This window comes from Aotus nancymaae, unplaced genomic scaffold (genome assembly GCF_030222135.1).
Source record: "Aotus nancymaae isolate 86718 unplaced genomic scaffold, 86718_ANA_hifiasm-v0.15.2.pri h1tg000019l, whole genome shotgun sequence".
NCBI classification, from domain to species: Eukaryota; Metazoa; Chordata; class Mammalia; order Primates; family Aotidae; genus Aotus; species Aotus nancymaae.
The window spans coordinates 13,644,127-13,667,383 of record NW_026988431.1 but is presented as its reverse complement, the minus strand read 5'-3'; the positions used below and the strand labels follow the sequence as shown (position 1 = coordinate 13,667,383).

The 23,257-nt window shown below is 34.1% G+C and overlaps 1 protein-coding gene across 3 annotated transcripts in view; it reads left to right on the top strand.

Annotated features, from left to right (window-relative positions):
- NAALADL2 (N-acetylated alpha-linked acidic dipeptidase like 2) overlaps positions 1-23,257 on the top strand; it is a 1,216,540-nt gene that overhangs the window by 65,931 nt on the left and 1,127,352 nt on the right. For 2 of the 3 annotated variants that reach the window (XM_064378621.1, XM_064378622.1), the window contains exon 2: positions 19,821-19,941. The gene's annotated coding sequence lies outside the window, so the exon portion shown is untranslated. The remainder of the gene's footprint in view (positions 1-19,820; positions 19,942-23,257) is intronic. The other variant, XM_064378623.1, reaches the window with a different exon arrangement.

Below are 23,257 nucleotides of genomic sequence, written 5' to 3'. Positions count from 1 at the left end.
AAATAAATGGTGCCTTTGTGAGTTTTTTTCCAATGGTTACATATCTACAATGCATAATGCAATATATTTATTGAAAAAAAATGTGTTTAAGTGTACCCATGCAGTTTAACCCATGTTGTCGAAGTCTCAACTCTGTTGTCTCTAAATTCCTCTGGTTTCTAAGTGTATAGTTAACTTCTTGAAATTTTTCATGCTTTTGTTATCAGAAGCCACACAGATTCAGAAATCTTTTTAATGGATTTTTATAGCAGGTGATTCAAAATCTCCTCCCCCATGTAAATAGCAGCCAACTTACTTTATATAAAACTTTATAAAGTACAATCCATCCAAAGTTTCTTGGAAAGTAGGGTGATCGATTTAGTTATATATTTGGATTAGCATTATGTTTAACATTAAATAATGAAAATTAGAATGAAATTCACTTACACTAATATTTTACTAAGCAGAGTTTAAAATATTCAGAAAACAGATGTCTTATTTTAAGATATTTTAAAATGTTTTACATTTGCTTAAAATTTTACAGTTGAGGAAGCACTTCTACATATACATCATATCTCATTTCCTCATAATAATAATAACTCTGGAAGCTTATACATTTATAAAAATGGTAGAAAAGCAAGAAGAACTACTCAAGGACCCATAGGCCATCTTATAATTATTATATTAATTCTGGTCTTCTAAATTCAGTGCACATTTCATTTCATGACAGTCCTCTCCATATTTAGCAACAGATATAAAAATGTTGGCATCATGTGGAGATTGGACTACTCTGATCTTATGTCATAAACTGTTCATTTCAAAATAACTAATAGTTACTTAGATTGCAAGCTCTAAAAGGTAGGATTATGATTTTCATTTGTAACTTGGAAAGTGCCTTGTTAATAGTCACTTGAAAAATTTTTTAGTGCTGTTTATTTACTTTTTCAGGTTATTAGCCAATAATAGGCATTATTTGAAATTAAGTAGTTTATTTGAAACACTGTTACATATTGATGTTCACATTGATATTTTTAATTTAAGAAAACTATATTCATTCTATTTAGAAAGTGTTTTTCTGTTGGTACCTTTTTTATGCAGGGTCTCAGGTAGTACATATTTAGAAATAGAATGATTTAGATAGTGTCCTCCGAATTTTATTGCTTGCTCGCCCTCCCTCCCTCCCTCCCTTCCTTTTTTTCCTTCCTTCCTTCTTTTTCCTTCCTTCCTTCCTTCCTTCCTTCCTTCCTTCCTTCCTTCCTTCCTTCCCTCCTTCCCTCCTTCCTACCTTCCTTCCTTCCTTCCTCTCTTTCTTCTTTCCTTCCTGTCTTTGTTTCTTTGTTTGTTCGTTCATTTGTTCGTTTGTCTTTCTGTCACCTGGGCTGCAGTGCAGTGGTACAATCACGGCTCACTGCAGCCTCAACCTCCTGGGCTCAGGTAATTCTCCTGCCTCAGCCTCCCAGGTAGCTGGGACTATAGGCACACAGCACCACTCCCAGCTAATTTTTGTATTTTAATAGAGATGGGGCTTCAATATGTTGGCCAGGCTGGCCTCCAACTCCTGGGTTCAATCGATCTGCCAACCTGCACCTCTCAAAGTGTTAGTAATACAGGCATGAGCCACCACGCCTAGCCTGTAAATTTCTTTGATGTAATGGCTGTACACCGAAATTTCAAATCATTACTTTTCATTTTCTATGATAGCTATATTATGACTAAAAACAAAAACCCATAGAATATTGAAAATTTGGCATTTTTTTTCTTCTGAGAAATTTTCTTTTTGTAAAATAACACTAACCTAAAAAAAAAATCCAAGTGGTACAAAACATTTTGGTAATATTTGAAAGAAAAGATTTTAAACATTAGAAATAATTTTTAAATCTTAAATAATCAGAAAGGTACACAACATAGTTACATATTATTTATGGAAATACATTTATACTTGTGAAAAATGTCCAAGTAGGAAGCGTTAGTTAGATAATTGACTGTGTATTTATATGATGCTATCCAACTCTCAGAAATAATGCTTTCAAAAAATATTTTATAACACAATATGTTCACAATATGTTATGTTGAGAAGTGATGCAGAACTATATACACATTTAATTGCAATTGTGGTTTATAGAAATACTCACACCTATGCACACATACATCCTTTATGTGAAAAATACTGGAGGACTAGTCTTCAGAATGTTAATATCTTTAAGTTGTGGAGTGGAGGTTATTTTATCATTTATGCTTTTACATATTTTATAAATTTCTATATTTCAAATGCATTCAAATACAAAATAAAAATCTTTCATTTGTTTAATTCAAATATATTTATTGTGCACAACTAGATATTCCTATGCATATGTGTAACTATAGTTTTTTTTTTTTGTAATCTGACCAAAATGGGGATCATACACTGCAATGGATATTTTTGTAATTTACTATCCAATTCCCTTTGAAAAGATTTAGTAATGAGATTTTGGGTCGAAGGCTAAAGTTAATTTTAAATTCGAATATACTCTACAGTGTCATAAAAATTCTACCAATTGTGCATGATTTTTTTTCACACCCTCATATAATTCTGAATGTTGTCATATTTTTCATCTTTTTCTACCTGCTACAGGAACAATTATTCTCATTTTGAGTTTAATTTTTTTGGATGTAATGAAATTCAACTATATTTAATTAATTGACCAGAAGTTTTTGATGACTTATCTATTTATGCCTTTGCTTAATTTTCTATTACTATGTTGGGTTTTTACATATTGGTTTATAAGAATTTCTTTGTTTTGAAAAAATAACCCTTTCTGTCAAGTATGCTCATTTTCTCATTTTATTTTTAAAGTTTTATATGTAGTAATATTTTTTCATATAGATATTACAATTTTTAAGCACCCAAACGTATCAACCTTTTTCATAGTTGTAAAACAGGTTTTCAGTGCCTTTAGCCAGAGTATATAAAATATTTGCTATAATAACTTATTATTGTATTTTAAAGTTTTATTTTCCAGTAAATTTTTTTTATCTCTTTAGAATTTATTTGGCTGAAACATATAGAGCAAGAAATGAAACTGCACTTTCTCATTTATTTCCAATGAACATTCAGGATTCTTAATACCAATTTTAGAATACTAGTCCTAAGCCAGATAATATGAAACAAAAATTTTATCATGGTATAATGTCCCTATATACTTGATAATTAAAAATATGATTATTAAAATGTGGATAGTTAACAAAGATTATTTATTTATTCATAGAACTATTAATACCCATTGTCATATACTCTCATTCTTTCATTGATGCAGTACCAATTTATTGAGACTTTTCAGTACTGGGTACTCATGGTTCATGGTCTGTGACCTTAGGGATCTAAAAGTTAAGACATTTATATTTATGTGCAAATTATTCAGTATGAATCTATCAGATATCTGTGGTACAATAGTATTTTGAAATAATGGACCAGTGAATAAATTATTTCAAGAAAGTTTGAAAAATTTGTTCTTAATAATATCTTGTAAAGAAAGAAATCTTCATTCCTTACGTCTTTGAAGATACACATCATAGAGCTGAAAATGATTTTAAAGATACAGATGGCCAACAAATATGAAAAAATGCTCAATAACACTAATAATAAGAGGAATGCAAATTAAAACCACAATGAGATACCATCTTACACACGTCAGAATCCCTAATATTAAAAAGTCAGGAAACAAGTGACATTGCAAAAATGCAGAGAAAAAGGAACACTTACACACTGTATTTAGGAATGTAAATTAGTAAACTTCTGAAACATTATGGAGGTTTCTCAGGTAACTAAAAATAGAACTAAACTTCAATCCAGCAATGTCACTACTGCATATTGTGTTTTATTCAAAGGAAAAGAAATCATTTTATTAAAAAGACACCTGCACGTGTATGTTTGTCGTACATTACTCAAAATAGCAAAGTCATGAAATCAACCTGTGTTAATCAAAAGATGATTGGATTAAAAATGTGCTATGTGTAGACACATGCACACACACACACCATGAAATACTACTTGGCCATAAAAAAGTATGAAATCATGTCTTTTGGAGCAACATGGATGGAGGTGGAGGCCATTATCATAAGTGCAATGACTCCGAAACAGAACGAAGACCCAAGTTCTCATTTATAAGTGGGAGCTAGACAATGAGTATGCACAGCCACACAGAGTGACATAATAAACACAGGAGACTTCAGAAGGTGGGAGGGTGGCAAGGAGTGGAGGGATGTAATACTATGTATTGGGTACAGTGTACACTATTCAGGTGATGGATGTACTAAAAGCCCAGACTTTACCACTATGCAGTATATTCATATAACACAAGTGTGTTTGTACCCCTAATCTATAAAAATATAAATTAAACATAATTGTTAATAAGAAAGCTTCATTTCTCATCTTTGAAGATACAAGTCATAGAGTGGAAAATAATTTTAAAGATGATCTATTTCCATTCCCTTTTTTATACATAAGAAAATTATGACCCAAAAAGATTAAATGACTTAATCAAGATCCTATTTTGAGGATCACTGAAGAGGTAGAATTTAAAATCTTCATTACTGGATTCCCAAACATTTCTTGCCTTTTGATTTATCAAGATATTCCCATAGTATGAAGAAAGATTCATGCTGACAGAACTATTACTGTTTCCTCTTTTTCTCACCTTTTATACCACTATTGCATTATTTCTGAGCGTTAACCGCTTTTTTTGTGCATCATATACAACTGTTAATACACTTATCTCTGTTCTCACTCAGTGATTTTCCCTATAAGCATATTGGTTCTCTTCACTGTCAGGTTAATTTTTCTGCCTTGTGTGTACCCTGATCAAGGAACTTTCTTTTTTTTTTTCTTCCTCTTTTTTTTTTTTTTTTTAATTGCATTTTAGGTTTTGGGGTACATGTGAAAAACATGCAAAGTTGTTGCATAGGTGCATTCATGGCAGTGTGATTTGCTGCCTCCCTCCCCCTCACCCATATCTGGCATTTCTCCCCATGCTATCCCTCCCCAACTCCCCCCCCCACTGTCCCCCCCACTCCCCTGCAACAGACCCCCGTGTATAGTGCTCCCCTCCCTGTGTCCATGTGTTCTCCTTGTTCAACACCCTCCTATGAGTGAGAACATGTGGTGTTTGGTTTTGTGTTCTTGTGTCAGTTTGCTGAGAATGATGGTTTCCAGGTTCATCCATGTCCCTACAAAGGACGCGAACTCCTCATTTTTAATGGCTGCATAATATTCCATGGTGTATATGTGCCACATTTTTCCTGTCCAGTCTATCATCGATGGGCATTTGGGTTGGTTCCAGGTCTTTGCTATTGTAAACTGTGCTGCAATGAACATTTGTGTGCATGTGTCCTTATAGTAGAACGATTAAGGGATATGTGTAAGGTGAGATGACTCATGTATTCTTTTCTTCTCATGAACATTTGTATTGATTTCTGATAGTTGGTCTTAAAATATCTGTGTGGTTGAAGACAGAGAAAACCAGTGACAGGGTAAGAAAACTAATTGTTGTTAAACTTTCGTTTAATCCTACTAAATAAAAATCCTATTAAATGAAACTCTCAAAAGTCAGCCTTCTATAGTGAATCATTAATGACATACTATTATTCTTACTGTCACAGAAATAGATGAATGTACAGATGAGGCAATTATATTATTTATGGGCAGTTATGCTTATATTTAACAAGTTGATTTTCTTTCTTGTAGAAAGAAATGCTAGAAACATGGAAGAGTTGTTTTTAGGGTCCTAAGTGAGTCTGTAGTTGATTAAATAGAGAGGTATGACATTTAGTTACCATGCCCTTATGAAGAGGTCTGAACACGTGCTTGAAAGCAGTTTATCTTTTAGAAACAGGACCTGTGTTTCAGAATAGAGAAAAATAAATAGCTTGATCATTGGCCTAAACAATTCCTTTATCTTTTGACGTTTGTTCTATTTAATTCTTCTCAGTAAGTCTTTAGAGACATATACAGAAGCATTCTTTTAATTTGCACATGATATATGAAAAATGTGAAAGTGATTTCCATAATCATAATATTTTTGAAGTTGTAATTTTATTCTGTAGTGTGTTTATAATATACTTTTAATGATGGGTAAAACATTTCAAACAAGCATCTTTCAGGAAGGTATATGCTCTCACATCCTAAATCTGATACCATTATATCTTTTCATATTCAATAAGTGGCCCCCTTCTGCAGGGCTTGCCCTCATCTCTATTGGAGTTTTTTTGAGGGCCTTAGCTATTTCTTCCTTCACTAACTTTTACCCATGTATGTATGCGTATCTTACAGAGACTATGTGAGTCCTGTGCACACAAAACCAATGTTCAGCCAAGTGTGTAGTTCTTGATAAATGGGCAAGAAAATGAGCAATTTCACCCTGGACCACAAATGACTGATTAGCTCTGGAATTTTGAAGTTGAAACGGTAGCTATTAGCGTAATGTTATGCATAAAGAAATGTGGTTGATGTCACTCTAAAATTTTCAACATAATACACCATTTGGGGCAGCTTTTATGTATCTTATGTATAGTAGTTACTTTTTAAATTATCTTTCCCATAGTATAAATGAAAGGTAATGCATTATATCTGTAATGCTTACTAATTTAAAAACTAAATTACATATTTCTGAAACACAAATCTTGTAATTTTTCATTTTGTTGTTTAAAATACAATATTATTTAATAATACTATTAAAGTATGATTTTCATTATTTATCATTTTGTGACTTTCTTTGAAGCCACTGCTTAGATATTTAGTAGGTATTTTGCCTTTTTGAGAAAGGGCAAAGAATGGCTCTTTAATTGGAGAATGTAAGAGCACTTTGTTTCTCCTGTTTTAGAGAAAATCTGGGTCTTGCATTTTTATCATAATTCCTAACATAATGTGAAAATAAATTTTAAAACCTCATTAAAAAGCTAATATGACTTCTGATATTTTCCCTGTTCAAAAAAACAGGAGTGGAAGAAAATGTTCAAACATTTGTTTTATGGTTCACTGTTACTTTTTTAGGCTGTGTCTTTCTTTATTCTCAGCCACCACCCTTGCCAAGATTTTGACTCATTCCGAATTTATTGGTAAAGAGGTCAGTTGGGGAGTGGGAAAGGGTTATAAATAATTATATTTATCACTTCAACAGCTTTGTCTATGTTTACTAAGGAATTTGTTAAATAGGAAAATGCAGGTGAATTACATCAGATTTTGAAAGCTATAGCCTGTATCTAGCATGTCATTACATTATACATTGTATCGTCCCCTTGGCTTCAGGTGGGATCTGTCAGCTTCTAAAGCTAAATGAGAGTCTTCCTAGTAGAACCTCTTTGGGGCCAGTTAAATAATTTCCAGTTACCCTGGGCAAAGAATCAGTTCATTCAACCTCCTTTCACTTTCAGAAGGGATTGGGGTCTATATTTTACCCTACCTTACACTCATCACTCCAAAAGAACCTATCATGGCATGATATTCTTTTGTGTAACTAACAAAATCTAGGAAGTAACAATTTTTACTTCCTATAGATTCTTCACATGTTATTATTACCCTTTAGTGGTCAGTTCTGTTTCTCCTGGTTACATATTGTTTACTATATCTGGTCAAATCTCGCTTCTGATTTATTCCATAGATCATAAAGAGTAAAGAAAGCATTTACAGTATATACAAAACAGGTAATATTTCTAAAAAGTTACTTAAATATATTAACTATAATGCTCCAGTCTCAAAACCTTCACCAACATTATCCTAACCTTCTCATTCTAGTCTTTAGGAGTGGTGGGAAGAAAATAGTGGGTAGGAAAAGTAGGATCTGTTGGATGATTATTGATTCTTTCACCATTCCCTGTAACTAAGATACTTTCTTTGAATTTGGTGTTTTCTGAACTTAATCATCTCTTCTGTTCCGGCAATAACAAAATACGTTCTTCCCATCAAGTTCGTGAAATGTTGACTAATCTTTGCTTGTCGCTGTCATTATTGTTTAAAAGCAGGAAAATAATAAAAGTGTGTATATGTGTTGGTATAATGGAAGATGGAATTGTTTGATTTTATTTTCCAAATGGGCAGACAAGAAATACAGAAAAAAATAAACAAGACAAATATATATTGCAGAGTGGCTATGTGTACCATTAAGTTTTTGTTGTATGGCGTGTGAAGGCTCCAAATGTCTGTAATTTTTCACTATTTTTCTTTCAAATAAAGTCCTTACATAAGCTTAAATATTATGTATAACTTATTTTCTTGTCTCAGCAAATGTTTCATGACATTCAGTTTACTGGATATGAGAGAAAACTGGCTGTGACATCTGTCAACACATCGATTTCCAGGGTTGATACAGATGGTCTGAGCTGATCTCTGGTTTCTCTTACCACACCATTTGTGTCCCTTCCAGAGCTACATGCTCATTCAAGTGAATGACCTTCTGAAAGAGGATCAGTTATGAAGGGTATTTAAAAGATATATTCCCTTTCTGTAACTTCTAGACATGTTCATAATTTATTCAAAGATATGAATCTGTAGAACAAAATAGACAAACTTTGGTTAGGGTGAGTCCTTTATTGAGAAGCAGTGTAGTGAATAGAGGCTTGACCTTGGGAATCCACAAACCTGCTTGAGTAATTATTTGCTTTCTGACTTTTCAGCCTTAGTTTCTTCAGTGAAATGGGTTAATACTATCTTAAAAGATTGTTTACAAACACTAAACACATTCAATAAACTAATATTTTTGGATTCTAACTATTGGCCATGTTCTATCCAGGCTTTGAGGCTGCAGCAGTAAAGAAAACAGTTATAAATCAGTAATAAGCAAATAATTAAAATATTCATGCCCTCATAGTGATTACATTCAAATTCTGGGAAATAGGCAATAAACAAGTACATTCATAAAATGTATACTATGCTTAATGGTGATAAATGCTATAAAAGCAAAAAATAGAAGGAAGTACAAGATAAAATGCTAGAATGGGGGTTATAATTTTAAGTACGTTGATAAAGAAAATCTTTATTGAGGGTTTGTTTTGGGTGAAGGCCTAAAGGAAGTAAGGATAGGCAATAGATTTCAGGAGAAGGAACAATAATATTTAATGCTGACACTTGTAAAAAAATATCAGGGCAATTGCTGGCTCAAAGTACAGTATGTGCTTAATGAATATTTATTGTGAAATAATCTTGGTTTTAAGAGAGATTTTTGATATGAAATTTGTTATTTTACTCTGTGATCATAGAAATAGCATGTGACTGAGTTGATGATACTACCAGTATTTGGTTGCCTTACTTTTTGGCATTTGACATGTGAAAACATAATCCAGAGAATAAAATAAAACAGTCATGAAATCTTGTGTTCAAAAAGATAATTTGATTGTATCAGATACATTCATGTTTTTTTCCAAAATCGAAAAATACAATTATTTCTTAAAAATTGGAATTGAAACTATTCTTTAAAAATTGATACAGAAACTGATAAAGCCAAGTTTTGTTTTTACTAGAAGATTCTCTTAAAACACTTAAAGCTTGTTTTCACCTTATTATTGGGAGAAAGCTAAAAATAGATAAGCCTGAAACATTGACTTTTATCCATCTTGAATTTCATGGAACATCCAGAATGATGCATCTTTCCCTTCAAATATTTATCCATCACTTCCAGACAAGTAGTGTATGAGGCAATAAATAAGAGATAGCTAGAACAGGAGAAAACAGTTTTTTAATGCCTTGTGCTTAAACTGTCACTCTGCCAGGAAGTAATAACTGAATGCTGCATTATTTAAGGCAAGGTAATAGACTACTTCCTTTTAGAGGCAAATTACCTTGGGATCTGCTACCTTACTCTCAGAAGCCAGGGTTTCCTCAGTGAAAAACTGGAGTTGTTAGATTTGATGTGATGTGATTGACTACTGAATCTTAATGCTTTAGATACCAGAAAAGAGTTTCTTTTAAAGCTTATGGCCATGATTCATCATTAAATGAAGAGTCTTGCCAAGTGCAACTTTTCCATAGGGGAGGTAGTAGGGTGCACTGTAAGGAGCATAGACTTGGAGCTAAGAGGCTCAGCATTTGACTCTATTACCCACTAAACTGTATGATTTTGGATGAATTATGTAATGTCCTGGAATAATTCATTTTGTTACCTGTAAAACAGAAGTAGTAATACTAACTTAATTGAATTACTGAGATGACTAAATTAAATTATGAAAGGATCTGGACCTTAATTTTGGTGTCAACAAATACATATTTATTACTTACAGATGAGTTAAAGATCTCAAGTTTAAAGCAAATATGTAAGTTTAATTTTCAGAACAGGTGTTGCAGTTCCTATGGCTATAATATAAGATACCTAGAAAATAATACCCTTTCCTGTTCCCGCTCTTCCTTGCCTTTTAAAAAGTCATAAATAGTTTTTGGTCCAGATGATCGTGTTCTACTTGAGGGCTGTATATTAAGCTTCCACCTTCACAAATCTTAGTGTGTGAAATGTCTGTCCAGTTAAAAAACTCGTGTAGTAAATATAAGAGAGCAGAGTTATAGATCAATACTATTACGCACAGTCATAGATTTGGTTGACAGAGTTTGGGTCTATTTGAATGCCACTATTTTAAAAATGCAACTTCTACTTAGTTGAATAGTTGCACTTGATGTAAAAAAAGTCTGCTATTGAATATTATCTACTCTCAAATACACTTATTTACATATTATTGCGGATTTACTTGTCTGACAATCGTGATAGATCCCCATCATAACTTTAGAATATAAGACTTTCATGTTCTCTTTGTAGAGATGTCTGTTACTTGGTCTGTAGGATGATAGGCAAAGGTGGACCAATGACCAGAAAATAAAATTAGTTGTTATGCTTCTTTACTTTTTAATTTTTTATTTTCGATAGATACACAATAGATGTGTATTTTTATAAACGATTCAGTCTTTTTAAATTTTTTACTTCTTAATTTTGTCATTTTTTGATGGGATGGGAATTTCAATTTGCCAATGTTTATAACAGTATTTTAAGTTGTTACAGATGCAATCAATGTTATTTTCTATATTTATTGAGATTTTAATCACTAGAAATTTTTAATTAGTAGGATTTTAAACAGATGTACTGTTTTTGGTTTCTTCTGTTAATACTATTTTGATATTTTAAGAAATATTGGCAAAATGTGATCTTACTTCAAATTGTTTTATGGTACACATTCCCAAGCACACTAATCTTTGAACATGCAAACATTTGAACGTTTTTATCTTAATTATTTTGTGTAATGGCCTTCTCATTCTAAGCCCAATGCTTCTTTCATTCCATGGCAGTCATCTTCATTTTGAACATCAGGTATATATTCATTGGCATCATATAGAAATTGGAGTGTACTTACCTTCTGTTATAAACCTAAATGGTTAATTTTAGAGTAATTAATCATTACATGGATTTCCAGCTCTAAAAGGTAAGGATTATATTTGTTTCTTCTCTGTAGCTTTGAAAGTGCCTTGGTAATAGTTACTCAAATGTTTTTATGTGCTATCTACTAATTTATTTTTACAAGTTATTAGCAATTAAGTAGTGTTATTTAAAATTTGAAGTGTATTTGAAACACTATTACATTTTGATATTCACATTGTTGTTGTTGTGGTTCTGTTGTTATGTTGTTGTTTTTTTTCTTTTTTGAGATTGAGTCTTGCTCTGTCACCCAGGCTGGAGTGCACTGGCTCGATCTCGGCTCACTGCAACTTCTCCTGCCTCAGCCTCTCGTGTAGCGGGGATCACAGGCGTGCGCCACCACACCCGATTAATTTTTGTATTTTTAGTAGAGACAGGGTTTCACCATATTGGCCAGGATGGTCTCGAACTCCTGACTTCAGGTGATCTACTCGTCTTGGCCTCCCAAAGTGCTGAGATTATAGGCAGGAGACACCATGGCCGGCTGATATTTATATGTTATTGTTTACTAAATGATACGATTTTTTGCAGTCTCTTTAGGAAGTCTACCTATTGATGACATTTTTATGTGTGATATGAGATATAGTCAGAGAAGGACCTATATAATACCCTCAGAATTCTATTGCCCTAAGTTTTTGTGATTTAATGGTTGAAAATTCAAATCATTCCTTTTACTGTCCATAATATTCATACCATGACTCAAAACAGCCAGAAAAATATGGAAATGCAAGTGTTTTTCTTTCCATGTTGAAGGTTGAAGAAAATACTCAACACCCTCTTCAATAAATGCTGCTGGGAAAACTGGATAAACATGTGCACAATAATGAAACTCGACCCCTATCTTTCACCACATACAAAAATCAACTCAAGATATATTAAGGATTTAAACATAATACCTGAAACTATTAAACTACTAGAAGAAAACATAAGGAAAATTCCGAAGGACATTGGTCTACTCACAGATTTTATAGCTAAGACCTCAAAAAGCACAGGCAGCAAAAATAAAAGCTGACAAATGAGACTATATTAAACTAAACAGATTCTGCACAGTGAAAGAAACAATCAACAGAGTGGAAAGACAACCTATTGTGTGAGAGAAAATATCCAAAATATACAAGGAACTCAAACAATAGTAAATACATACAAATAATACCATCAAAAACTGGCCAGTGGACATGAACAGACATTTCTCAGAAGAAAACATACAAATGGCCAAAAAGTATATGAAAAAATGCTCAACATCACTAATCATCAGGGGAATGTAAATCAAAACCACAATGAGATATCATCTTACCCTAGTTAGAATGGCTAGTATTAAAAAATCAGAAAAATAACAAATGTTGTCAAAGATACAGAGAAAAGGAAACTCTTAGACACTGTTGGTGAGAATATAAATTAGTATAGCTGTTAAGCTGTTATGGCAAACAGTATGGAGATTTTAAAAAAAAAAACTAAACTAAAAATAGAACTATCATATGATCCAGAAATCCTACTACTAGGTATTTATCCAAAGGAAAATACATCAACATGTCAAAGACATACCTGCATTCCCGTGTTTATTGCAGCACTACGCACAACAGCAAAGATATGAAATCAACATAAATTTCCAACAATGAATGGATAAACAAAATGTGTTATATATACACAATGGAATACTACTTGGCCATTAAAAAAATGAAATCATGTTATTTGCAGCAACATGGATGGAACTGGAAGTCATTATGTTAAGTGAAATAAGCAAGGCACAGAAAGACAAATATCACATGTTCTCATTCATATATGAGAGTGAAAAATGTTGATTTCATGGAGATAGAGAGTAGAATGATAGATATCAGACAGAAAAGGTTGTATTGTAGGTGGGATACTCATAAAAAGAGATTGATTATGAGTATAAGCATACAGTTAGATAGAAGGTATAAGTTCCACTGTTTTATAGCAGAGTAGGGTGACTATAGGTGAAAACAATGTATCATATATTTCAAAATAACCAAAGGAGAGGGCTTTAAATGTTCTCATCACATATAAATGATGAATACTTGGTTGATGGATTCCCTAAATACCCTCAATGAATACTTATACATTTGATGCATTTAATAATATTTCACATGTACCCCATAAATATATACAAATATAACAAATGTATCAAAAATAAAAATAAATAATATCCAGGTGGTTAGAAAAATAATAAAACAGCAAAAAAAGGATATTTAGCCTAGGCAGAATGATACACAAAATTTATAATGTTCATTGAAGAATATTTTTATTTGTGAAGATTGTCCAAGTATAAGAGAACAGTTAAATAATTTATAGCATATCTATATATTGAACATTATGCAAGTTGTCAGGACATTTCATGAATTTATGATCGAAGAAATATTCACAATAGAATTCTATGTTAAGAATACAGAACAGTGTATTTATTTTGATCCAGTTTTCATTTATAGAAATATATACATGTGTGTGTACATATTTGGGGATTTCATAAAGCCAAGTCTTGATCTCTTCTGCTAAAACATTATTTTTTTCAAGTCATATTTAAAAACATATGTCTTTGTTGCAATAACTTGGTGATTCATTATAAGTAGTGTGTCAGAAATAATCTAAATGGGTAATCTATCCTTAAATTTCTAAATGTTTGAAGTGCTCATATTTATTTAAAATAAATATCAATGAAATGCATCAGTAGTAGCATTTTCAAATAAGGTCATAGTAATAGGCTGATGATTGAATTTCATACCTTCAAACAGACTGCCTTTTATTGCATGTATATATAATTTAAATAAAAATATTTACTGTGTTTTTGCTTATTAAAATGTACAATATGAGCTTATTGTCTTATTGTAACAAGATTTTAAGACTTTTCTGCATGGTCTACATTCAGTAGGTAATTATGGAATATCTACTTTATATCAGGTTTTTTGGTAGGCCATGGAGATAGTAAAAAGAACAAAAAACGTTTTTGTGTTGTTAAGAAACAGAATTACTGAACACCAATTCTATAATATAGTATTTCATTATGAACATAATAGAGGCACACCTAGGGAGCTGTGGGACAAAGGACCCTAACTCTGGCTGGAGTTGTCACAAAAGGCTAAACAGATTGATGCATCTCAGGTGAAGCTGGAAATGTCTGTCTAGGATGAAGTAAAGGTAAAGAGCCTTTTGCACATAGAAAATAGCATAACCAGAAATATAACTATGGCATAAGAGATGCCAAAGAAGGAAGGTCAGCTTTGTTTTGTTTTGTTTTTTTTTAAACTGATAATATTACGTTAACACTTTCAATATAATCAATTAAGAAGACTAAGATCTTCAGATGAGAGACATAATAAAGGCAACTATAAAAATAATGCTTTTGCATACTGTGTATTAACAGTATTCAGAAAAATTAGTGAAGGAATTTTTTCACATCAATGAATTTTCCAATAAATACTTAGGGAGAGACACTTTAATGTATTCATTCTTGAGAAAAATGTTTTTCACTATTTTATTGCTTCATTAAACAGTGTGTAAAGAACGTGTTTCTCCTTTGTCTGCTTTGCTTCTTTAAGAGTTTTTGAGGTTGGTATAATTATCAGATATCTATTTTGCTCTCTGCTCTAACACAAGCATGTCTTTCTAGACTATTTAGAGAGCTAGAACTCTTTGCCCTTTCTTTTAATGGCCCTGGGTTGCTCTGGCTTTTCTAATTCTTGTGATTACTCCTTTTGCCTTCTCTTGTCTCCCTCTGGGTAATGAACCCTGTACTTGTTTCTAGTTAGCTCTTCTTTCAGATAGCACCTTTGACTTACTCAACTTTTGAATTTTTGACAATTCCTTTGGCTAGCTAAGAATTTGTGTCATTTATTTTCTTGTTGGCTCAATTAAGGTTGTGTGGTATCAGAACCTTATACATTAATTCTAAATTAATATACATTAATTCTAAACATAAATGCTTTATACAAAAACTTTATTCACCTGCATAATATGTTTATGTATTATTGAGTTCTTTCAATGTTATGGAACTTCCCATATCATAAAGTCAAAAGAAAAATCAGACTAAGACTCAGGGGTGTATGGGAGCTGTTTGGCATCAAGTGGCTAGACCTCACTGTGAGTCTTTGCTCAATTTTGTGCAGAGTGCCTTTTTGTTTCGTGACATCACATTGGGAGTTGGAAATCAGATTTGGCAGTAATAATTACATCATTGCAAAAGCTACAAAGTAGGGCTTCCTGACTGTCTTTCCTTTCCCCCTCCAGAAGTGGTGGTTAAACCTTTACTAGCACATACCGCTGGACTTGCCTTTCTCCAGGTTTTTTAAAACCCTGATTCTTTGGCTCAGCCTGCAGGGAGAAAATGAACATTGCATATGGTCCAGTGATCTACAACTGCTTTTCCTCATGTAACTCCGAAAAGAATTTTGAAAAAATCTATAACTTCTTGCACATTTTAATAATCACATCTAAACTTTGTATTAATGTTTTATTGTTGCAAATAATGTAATTTCTGCTAAATCTTAATATTGTTATTAACCTCATCCAATGGGATATAAATATTATAATAATTTGATACTGACCACCATCTATGTTAAATACTTAATCACGTTTTTTAAACAACTGGAAAATTCGCCTCTTTTTTTTTCCTTCTAGAACTCATGTTAGGCAACTGGTGTTTAGGAGTTCTGAAGCATTTGTGCTTACCTTCCCTCTGTTACCTCTCAAGCTGGGCTATTGTAACTTGTAACCTCCTCCCAAAGTTAGCTTGTTATTTGTAATACTTTAAATCCATGGTAGGGGGAGGGAAGCTTGGTATATAGTCTGATTTAGCTTATAAATGCCAAAGCCCTCACAGCGTTTCCTAATTATGGGTCTCATCAGAGTCACCTGAGCTGCAGCTCGGCTCCCAAACAAATGTTCTTAGCTCCTGTCCTTAACTGCTTCACATGTAGGCAAATGTTTACTGCAGGGAAGCCAGTCAGAAAACAGAGAATTGGTTCCTCTTTATCTCTGCCTCAAAGGAAAGGTTTAAGGGGTGTCCATCCCTTAAAGGCTGTGCAATCCCAGGGAATCCTGGTGAACACGTCCGAAGAGCTAATCTCCAGCTGTTTATGATATCTCTAAATTGGCAACCTCCCCAGGTGAATTTTATAGAAGATTGATTACTGTGAGGAAGGGGATAATAGGAGAGCGTCCACCTTCACCCACGGGAGCCTTATAGGATGGACTTCTGCCCTCTTCCTCTCCCCTCGCTTTGACAAGTGGGCCAGCAGGCCATGCCAAGCAGGTAAGATACTTGCCCCAGGGCTCCGTGTAGGACCGGAACCCTCAGGAAGGCCTGGCTAGAGCCAATCTGGCCGGGATGTCTGGGCCTCAGGGTGCTTTTTGCCTTTAGCTTTTCTGATGCCAGGGCCAGGCCTTTGTGTCTGCATGTGCCGGACTTTGCATATGGGCTTGGGCTGTAAAAAAGGCAATTGCTGAGGCTGGCATTGCTTGCTGTAGTGGCAGACAAAAAGCCTGGGATGATTTAGTGTATAGGAGAGGGCCTTCAATTGTTGAGAGCATGAACTCTGGTTTGAGATTCTAACTCTGCCATGAAAAAAACTCGCCTGAGGAGGTGCATGTTGCTGGCCGGGCACTTTGGGAGGCCGAGACGGGTGAATCACTTGAGGTCAGGGGTCCAAGACCAGCCTGGCCAACATGGTAAAACCCTGTCTCTACTAAAAATACAAAAATTAACCCGGCGTGGTGGCCTGTGCCTGTAATCCAAGCTACTTGGGAGGCTGAGGCACAAGAATCCCTTGAACCTGGGAGTCACAGGTTGCAGTGTGCTGAGATCGCACCAGTGCACTCCAGCCTGGTGATCTGGGTGACAGAGCGAGACTCAGTCTCAAAAAAAAAAAAAAAAAAAAGAAAAAATCCTGCATGTTGCCACACACTGCATCCATCCCACAATCTAGGCTCTCTAAATCAGGATCACCTGTACAGTGCATACTACTAGCTCCTCGTGTTTCCTCTTTCTCTTCCCTCAGCTAAAAACCATTGTCCGAGACCTCTTGCAGTCTGCATTGCTTGTTTCAAGGAAAAACATTTATAATGTGTGACTTTAGGCTAAAAGTAATGTCAGTGCCATGAAAATATAATTGTTTCTTTTTTGAATAAGGGTCTCACTCTCTCACCCGGTCTGAGTACAGTGGTGCAGTCACAACTCACTACAGCCTCGACCTCATGGGCTGAAACGGTCTTCCCACCTCAGCTTCCTGAGTAGCTGGGTCTATAGGCACATGCCATTACAGCAAGCTAATTTTTCATTTTCTGTAGAGTCAGGGTCTCATGGTGTTACCCAGGTTGGTCTTGAACTCCTGGGCTCAAGCAGTCCTCCTACCTCGGCCTCCCAAAGTGTTGGGATTACAGTCATGAGCTACCAAATCTGGCCACAAAAATGTAATTTTAAGCAAGAAAAGTGTTGGCTAATGACACTATTCACTTGCTCAAGATTTATTCAGTCGCTCTTATAATGCCAGACACTATTTTCAGCCCATGGAGTAGTCTCTGCTCTCCTAGAGCTTGTATTCTAGTGGCAGAAGGGTGGCTGGATGGATATTGTTGAAGGGACAGTAAACAAATAAGCAAATAGGTGAATAAGGTAATCATAGATACTGAAGTGGTTTGAAGAAGGAAGAACAGATAATGACAACAATATATTGATTTTGGAATATTAGAAATTTTCTATACGGTGGTTTAATTCCTTGCTTGTACATTGTTTTTGGAAATACAATTTTGAGCATACATCATCAAAATAAAAAGCTAACTCCATGTTTTTGGTATCTAATTGTTGTAATATCATATTTTAGATACAACAGTGAAATCACAGCAGACCTAATAATTATAGACCCTAAACCTAACAGTAGTTAAAGCAAGCAAAATACATAATAAAGAATATATGGAAGGAAGACAGAGCAGCAGTTGCAATGATCCTGTATTTCTCTTATGTTACAGGTAGTAGAGACTTCTCAAGTCACTTTATGAAAATATGTTAAGGTCACTATGACAGTTTATTGTATAATTTTATTCTATTTTATACCAAAGAGGTCTACTCATGATAAAATTGGGTTCAATAAGATTAGCCTTTTAGGAGGTGAATAATTGTCTAACATTCATTCATTCACTAAAAATTATTGATAAGATGTTGGTATGGGTTAGACAAAGAAAAATGATGCAAGATTTCTGCTTTCAGTGAGAGTATAATCTGACAAAGTATGCAATCTGCATTTAAACTTCTTTGGTGAAAGGAAGATTATGTGACTCAAGGTGGGGACATGAACAAATGAGGATTCAAAGATGGAGGAGTTCACTTTTAGTAGGAAGGACCAAGGAAAAGTATCATGAAGTGAGAGAGACTGAGGAGGACCTTAAAAAAAAGGGTGTATCGTTGGCTGGACGTAGCAGTGAAGAGTATCCGGGTAGAAAATGTAAAGTGAGCATAAGTATGCAGTTAGGAAGTTATTAAGTCTGTTTAAAAAGCATATGGTAGGTCAGAATGACTGGAGCTTATGAGGAATACAGTTAACCCTTCACAACACAGAACTATGGTGGGCTGATCCCCACAGAGTCAAAAACTTTCTTATAAATTTTGACTCCCACAACATGTAACTACTGATAGCCTACTGTTGACCAGAAGCCTTAACAATCATATAAACAGTCAATTAATACCTCATTTATACGTAACATGTATTATATACCACATTCTTACAACAAAGTTAGCTAAAGAATAGAAAATACTATTATGAAAATCGTGAAGAGAAAATGCTTTTACTATCCATTAAGTGGAAGTGGATCACCTGCTCATTGTCTTCATGTTGAGTAGGCTAAGGAGGAAGAGGAGTGGCTGATCTTGTTGTCTCTAGGGTGGCAGAGGTGGAAGAAAATCTGCATATTCACGGAGATTTAAACCATGTGGTTTAAATTTATGCAGTTTAACCCCAGGAGTCAACCAGTTTAAACCCAGGTTGTTCAAGGGTCAACTGTAGCATGAAAAACTTTGGGAAAGGTTAGCTGATACCATGGAAACCTCAGGAATAATCCCCAAGTGGAGTCTGAGACCCTCTGTATAATGATTTTTTTTCTTATGAGTTGCAGATGGGATTTAAAAGGCTATGAGTATTATCTGGTTTTTAAGCAAAGTTTTTTTCAAGATGTTTGTGCCTCTTCCCAAAGATAAATTGCACACCTACAAAAAGACTATAGAACAAACATCATTTGTAAATTCCATATTGATATTACTTCTTGGTTTAAATATTACACTTGCTTTAAACATTCTGTTTAAAAATTATATTTCTAAAAGCGCATGGTAAGAGTTGTGAGTTGATGCCATGATGGGAGTATTTTCTCTGCCATTAGCAAAATAATGAAAAGATGAGAACACCTTCTTTCTTACTTTGCCAGGTTCACAGAGGCTGGGTTACGAAGCAAGGGCAGCCCTGGACCATTTCCTGATTGCAGAGAAAATAGCTGTTGCTCTGGGCCTAATTTCATACAGCTGGAGAACTCCAACTTCAGGTAGCAGGTAGGGAAAGTACTGGAGAAATCCGGGCATTATTTATACCACACTGAGGAAAGCATACATAGAGAGTGAAACACGTCTCAGTCTCTTGGTGTCTTGTAATTTTGAATTTGTTGTACTGAACAATTGAAATGCTGTGTGGCCATGGTAGGCCTGGAAGTAGCTGGAGGTCAGATTTTCCTGAATTTTAATGTTAGACTAAGGAGTTTCAGCTTTGTTTTAACAAATAAAAGGCTTAAGAAATAGGCATTTTTGGCTCATGCTGTTGTTTTGGTTACAAGAATGACTTGTTCAGAGTTGTATATTAAAGCGTACTTAATGTTTATGTGAAAAATAGAGTTGGAGGATAAGAAACTTCACAGCTTATGCCCATGTAATTTGTAATATTTCCCCTTACAAAGAGGCCATAGTTTCCCCCTGGAAAGTTAGTTTTTTAATGTGCTCTACAACGTTTAAAGGTAATTTGTTTTTTTTTTTATGATTTTTTCCCACATATATATGAAAAGCTCTTGGGTCGATTTAAACATATTTTTCTAGCAAGGTTCTCATAAGTTAAATAGCTGTATTTTCCAATATCCGCTTGACTAAGCATGTTTCAACCATGTGTACTGTGACTGGAATGTGTAATTCATGCATATATTAAAGAGAATTACAGTTTAGGATGGATTCATAATGATATTGCCATCAAATTTTATGGATCAAATGGAGATTATTATATTTTCTGGAGGCATGCTGTTTTTATAAAGGCCTTAGGTATGGTATGAATATCTTATATCCTTTTGCTAATCCAAGGGTCTAGATAGCGGATGACAGATAATACAAGCTTTCATGTTATATTAGTCAGTGTGGAAAGGAATCTTAGAAGCTTTTCCTATTCCTAAATATATTTATTTCTTAATGAGAAAGTTGTACTTTGGTCCTTCAACAGCCCTAAAAAATCAGTTTATCAGCATTCCGCTGAGACTATATACCAAATGAAACACTGAAGTGATTCCCAAAGAGATTTATAATTCGAATTAACTGGGCAGTTAAAAAATCTTGAGCAGGACCATTCAAAAAGCCTGATTCTGTAGTTCTGATATGGCGTTGAAATCTGTTTTATAAAATAAAACCAGGTTTGAGAACCATTGCTTTATTAGGTCATAGGATAGTATAAAATAGAAATAGATACACAATAGAAAATAGAAATAGAAGCTTTCCCTTTTATTTTGCTTTCTAGTTTGGCTGAAGGAACACATAAAAAAACTAAGTGACACTTTGAAAGCTAGTGTATGACTATGTGTGCATATGTGTGCACGCATATATTTTATATCTATAAATATATATATATCAACATTTAGATTTATATATATAAGTTTACACATATATATATAAGGGAGAATTTGGTTGAAACAAAAACAATCTCAATAAAGAGTATAAAAATTCATTTAAAATTAAGACTTGTTTTAAGATAACCTTTAGATAATAGAGTGATATTTCAATTTTAATTCTATAATTCTGTATTATAAAATTATTTTTAGCATAGTTGCTTTTCTTTATATTTTAAAATTAAATGTCTTTAAAGTCATTATTACTATTTTGTGCTGAAAGCAAATATTTATTTTATAGATGAGCTGGGAATAGTAATGAAAATATTTATGTGTTCTGTCTGCTTTGTATTCTTCATTTTAATAAAGAAACATGACCTTATTTTTTCTTAAATAACATTACATTTGATTAAATTATTTTAACATAAATGAATTGGACAAAAATAACCCCAAGGGCCGGGCACGGTGGCTCAAGCCTGTAATCCCAGCACTTTGGGAGGCCGAGGCGGGTGGATCACGAGGTCAAGAAATCGAGACCATCCTGGTCAACATGGTGAAACCTCGTCTCTACTAAAAATACAAAAAATTAGCTGGGCATAGTGGCGCGTGCCTGTAATCCCAGCTACTCAGGAGGCTGAGGCAGGAGAATTGCCTGAACCCAGGAGGCGGAGGTTGCGGTGAGCTGAGATTGCGCCATTGCACTCCAGCCTGGGTAACAAGAGCGAAACTCCGTCTCAGGAAAAAAAAAAAACAAAAAAAAAAAACCCAAGTCTGATGACATATTATCTGCTTGCGTTTGAATATTCACCAGTTTTTAATGGTACATCTAACTCACTGTTAACTATCATGTTTTCTTTTCCTACTAATTAATCTAAGGGCTTTCAATTTTGTTTAGAAATACGTTATAATTTATAGATGATCATTTTTTTACTTTAGTTTTAATAACAAAAATAATCCTACTTTATATATATGTACTTTAGAGTTAACAAAATCTTTCATATACAATCTCATTTACTTCTCACAGCCACACTGTGACGTAGTAGGGGATAACTTTTACATATTTATAAGTGGTGAAATTAGACTCCATGGGGGTAAATTATTTGTTCAAGATTGCATTGTTAGTAATTATCAAAACTGAGATTTGGTCTCATTGTTAGAACTGGTTTGTGAATGGCAGAAGTTACAAAATCGGATGCCTGCAGTGGCCTCAGAGTGAATGTATATGGGTGAAGACTGAGCACAAGACACTGGGGAGTGAAGTGGTGAACTGGAAAACTAAGTCTTGTCTGTTGGGAGCAACAGGATTTTGATGTAACTTTGAGTTGCTTTGAGCTACTTTGGGCATAGGATTTGGGCCAGATTTGATTTTTTGAGACAATCTCAAATTCTAAATTTTATGTGATATGCCTTTGTTTTAAATGTTGGCAACTAATTGGAAAAGGTGAAAGAAATGGTCTAAGCGAAACATATCTGAGACCCAATGCCACTGCTAATTTACAATGTGTGGGGAACCTGTTCATAGAGCTATTGTGCAGTGCCAGAGATCTAAATTCCCTTCTCTAGAATTGACCCAGAATCGATGACCCTAAGGAAGTATAGTGACAAATCTTTTTCACTGTACTCCTTCGATTGACTGTTTCTTCTTTCATTTGTTTAATCCAAATATATTGCATGCCAACTGTGCACTTGGCACTGTAATGCAAAGAAGAATATCATATAGTGTTTGCCCACAAGTCTCATCCCAAAACATTCTAGAAGGCAGTACAAAAGGAGGGGTTGGAAGCAAAACAGAAAACTTTACTGTACAAGTGGCTTTTAAAACTGCATTTTCCTGGCAGGCATGGTGGTTCACGTCTGTAATCACAGGACTTTGGGAGTCCAAGGCAGGCAGATCACAAAATCAAGCGATTGAGTAAATCCTGGCCAACATGGTGAAACCCCATCTCTACTAAAAATACAGAAATTAGCTGGGCATGGTGGCACACACCTATAGTCCCAGCTACTCAGGAGGC